Genomic DNA, 4311 nt, shown 5'->3' with positions numbered 1-4311 from the left:
GTGGCGCTCATATCTCTCCTCGTCGCGATCATGCCGACGATGTCTCCTGGCGTCCCTAGCGAGACGATCTCTTTCGTCGTCTTTGTCGTATCGTCGGTGTTGGTCGTATTGACTCACGTATTTGTTGAGGAGGTGATCAGAGAGAGGTCGCTGATATCTCACATTCTTCACTTCTCCCTCTGTGATGTAGCGCTTGCCATCGTGCCGGAGCCGATCGCGTGGAACGGCTTCCTCCTTGTCCTCGTTATGAGAGCAGCTGCCCTCGTCTCTGTCCTTACCAGAGTGGTGCCCAGGTCCCACCATGTTGATGTTGAGCGAGAATCTTGGCTAGCACCTCCCAGGGTAAGTGAACTCCACCATGTTAACGGCGGGGAAGGGGTGTGTGTCGACTTTCATGGCGTACTGGCTGAAAATTAGACGCCCTTGTTCTATCGCCATTGGGATCTGCTGTCGCCACACCCTGCAGTCATTGGTGGCATGGGAGAACGTGTTATGCCACTTGCACTATGGCTTTCCATTCAGCTCCTGAGCCGTGGGGATCTTGTGGCCTTCGGGTACCTTTAGCTGCTTCTCCTTAAGTAAGAGGTCGAAAATTTGCTCAGCCTTGGTTACGTCGAAGTCAAACCCTCTTGGAGGACCTTGTGGCTTAACCCACTTGCGGGACACGGGGCTTCCCCCCGAGTCCATTCAGCCACTGCTACCTCTTGATCTCCCCAGAGCCTTCATCTTCATCTGCCTCAACCAGGACCACCGCACGCTTGAATTTATCCTGGTATACATCTGGGTGGCGCTGTTCATATAATGACAGCTTCTGCACCATGTGCGCCAGTGAAGGGTAGTCTGCTTGGGAGGCCACATCCTTGATCGGTGATGCGAGACCCACCACCGCCAACTCGACTGCTTCTTTTTCAGTCACACGAGCCGAATAGCATCGGTTCCTAACGGTCCTGAAGCGCTGGATGTATTCCGACACCGTTTCTCCGCGCTTCGTCGTACTTGTGCTAGATCGGCAATGCCGGCCTCGGAAGCCTCCGAGTGATACTGCATGTGGAACCGCTCTTCCAACCGCTTCCGAGTCCGGATTGAGTCCGGTGGCAGCGATGTGTACCACCCGAAAGCCGATCCTGTGAGGGACTGTGCGAAGAACCTCACACGCAACTCGTCTGATGCTGAGATCGTGCCCAGCTGTGCCAAATATCGGCTCACATGCTCGATTGAGCTGGAACCATCTGATCCATTAAACTTGGAGAAATCGGGGAGCCGATATTTGGGGGGTAGCGGGATCAACTCTTACTCGTTGGGGTACGGCTTGGAATAGCCGATTGTCCTCCTTTTCGGCACCATGCCGAACTGGTCTTTTAAGATTGTACTAATCTGATCCGCGGTGCTGGCTGCAGGAGTCGAACTCGAAGATTCGCCGGAGTGGCATACTTAGCCAGCCATGCTTGCTTTTCCAGCTCCGAGCCAAGCTGCAGGAGCTAAGCTCCGGAGGTTTGTCGGAGTGGCATACTTAGCTAGCCACGTCTCGCTTCTCAAGATCCGTTCCCGAAGTTCCTCCTGCTCGTTCCGAAGTCCCTGTTGTTGCAGCCTGGTTCGTGAGCGCCCGGCTATCTGCAGATCCGGCACGTATGTGCACGTGTATCCGTGAGGGATCTCCTTAGGCGCCTCATACAAGAACCGGTAATCACCGGGGTCACCACCGATCTTGTAGACGACGTATGCCGGTGAACTCGGCACTTCCGGTGCTACCAACGCGAATGGCAGCGGTGGTCGGGACTGGAGTGGCATCTCTCCTTGGTGAGTCCCTAGAGCTGGTCCCGACGGAGAGTACTGATGCCTCATGATTTCCTGGATCACCCGAAGAGCGACACGCTCCAAAGTGTTCACCAGGCTCTCAGAATGGCGGTGCAGCGAATGAGCTATCATGAAATTAATCTCCTGACGCAGAGACCTGGTGCGTTCTTTTGACGGGCAGACAGGTCCACTCCATCGAGCGCGCCTTCAGGTGAGAACCCTTTCCACCTGATGCCGTGTGAGCGGGTTCTCTGGAAAGAGCCGATGAGGTCGGCTTCGAGGATCGCTTTGACCTCGTCATACTTCTTCTTGAGCTCCTCGTTCAGATCCTCGTACGTGACCGGAGTACCTTCCGCCATCTCAGATGTAGATGGCGATGTCGTTGATGTCGAAGACTGTCCCACCGGGCGTGCCAGAATGTGTTGCGGTCAGAAACCCACCTGCGAGCAGCGACGGGCAACACAAGAGAGCCGGGAGGCTCCCGGGATCGCGGGCTGGCCCTGGTCCCTCGAGCGACGGCCCGCAAAGACTCGGCACGCACGTCCGATGCTCGGTGCAAGGGCGTGCCACCTGACCTATACCTGGTCAGGAAGGTGATGGATTTGCCTCGCTTAGTTTCCTGCATGGCATACACGTAAACATTAAATACGAGCCTCGATCGGCCCTCAGGTTGTCCTGTGAATTGGCTCAAGGAGCCGATCCACCCACGATTCGTACGAGGTGTACGATCACATGGTGGTCCTGCTTGATCGAAATAAAGCTAAAACGACCTACTACGATTTAGCGTTTTCACCACATAATCGGAACATCCTACGCGTGATTGAGCCTGGCGGCCACGCACGGTGATCATAAACCGATCCTAGACAAGGCCTAAGAACCAACATGAAGTTGATCCCCGGAACATCCTGTCTAGGGCTAGCAAACTACACCCTACGTGCCACTGGATCCTTCAACCCGTTTGTAAGGCCTAACTATGCGGATATTAAACTAATCCTTGAAGAACAAGGAGCAATCATAACGGATCGGATCTACTAAATGATGATCAAGCGAGGTGCCGCCCTTACACCTAAGATAGGTGTAAGGGCGGCTAGACGTCTAAGGGTTGCACGGACGAAAGCATATGATACGATGAAACAATGCTAACCCTAACACGTCTATGATAACTACGTTGCTCGCCATCAACAAGGCTTCGAGCACGAGCAACGCATGGACAGACGGATAAACGTGTACTTGCCTAGATCGCAAGATGCGATCTAGGCAGCATGATGCTTACCCGGAAGAAACCCTCGAGACAAGGGAGTTGGCGATGCGCCTAGATTGGTTTGTGGTGAATGTGATTGTTGTTTATTTCATAAACCCTAGATACATATTTATAGTCCGTAGACTTTCTAACGTGGGAATAATCCCAAACGGGCACGAGCCAAACTCTATCTAACTGACACGTATCCTACTATATTTATAGATACACGGGCAAACTAGCCCAAACTTTGTATACAAGGCCGATTCATGTATTTCTTCCATATGTATATTCTTCAAGCCCATCTTAATCGCGGCCCACCTCTGATCCGGTCAAATTCTGGTGATAACAACTACACTCCTTCACCAACAACCTTCACGTGGCCTTCATCTCCTACTGGTTAGATAACCTTGGTTTCTTACTGAGGGAAAACTTTTTACTATATGCATCACACCTTCCTCTTGGGGTTCCCAACGGACGTGTGCTTTACCGTCACAAGCAGCTACTTTTCTGGCGCCGTTGCCGGGGAGATCAAGACACGCTGCAAGGGGAGTCTCTCACACCCAATTTCTTTACTTTGTTTATTGTCTTGCTTTACTTTACTTTATTTTCTGTCTTGTTTGCTTTCTTTATATAAAAAACACAAAAAAAAATAGTTACTTGTTTTACTTTACTTAATTTAGTTTGCTTTACTTATTACTGTTAAAATGAATACTCCTGAGAACACTAAGTTGTGTGACTTCACTAGCACAAATAATAATGATTTCATATGCACACCTATTGCTCCACCTGCTACTACAGCAGAATTTTATGAAATTAAACCTGCTTTACTAAATCTTGTTATGAGAGAGCAATTTTCTGGTGTTAGTACTGATGATGCTGCTGCCCATCTTAATAATTTTGTTGAACTTTGTGAAATGCAAAAGTATAAGGATTTAGATGGGGACATTATAAAACTGAAATTGTTTCATTTCTCCTTAAGAGGAAGAGCTAAAGATTGGTTGCTATCTTTGCCTAAGAATAGTATTGATTCATGGACTAAATGTAAAGATGCTTTCATTGGTAGATATTATCCTCCTGCTAAAATTATATCTTTGAGAAGTAGCATAATGAATTTTAAGCAATTGGATAATGAACATGTTGCCCAAGCATGGGAAAGAATGAAATCTTTGGTGAAGAAGCTGCCCTACCCATGGACCGACTACTTGGATGATCATCCAAACCTTCTATGCAGGATTAAATTTTTCTTCGAGGAACCTATTGGATTCAGATCTCTGGAG

This window comes from Lolium rigidum, chromosome 1, assembly GCF_022539505.1.
Source record: "Lolium rigidum isolate FL_2022 chromosome 1, APGP_CSIRO_Lrig_0.1, whole genome shotgun sequence".
Lineage (NCBI taxonomy): Eukaryota > Viridiplantae > Streptophyta > Magnoliopsida > Poales > Poaceae > Lolium > Lolium rigidum.
This window is presented reverse-complemented; position numbering follows the sequence as displayed.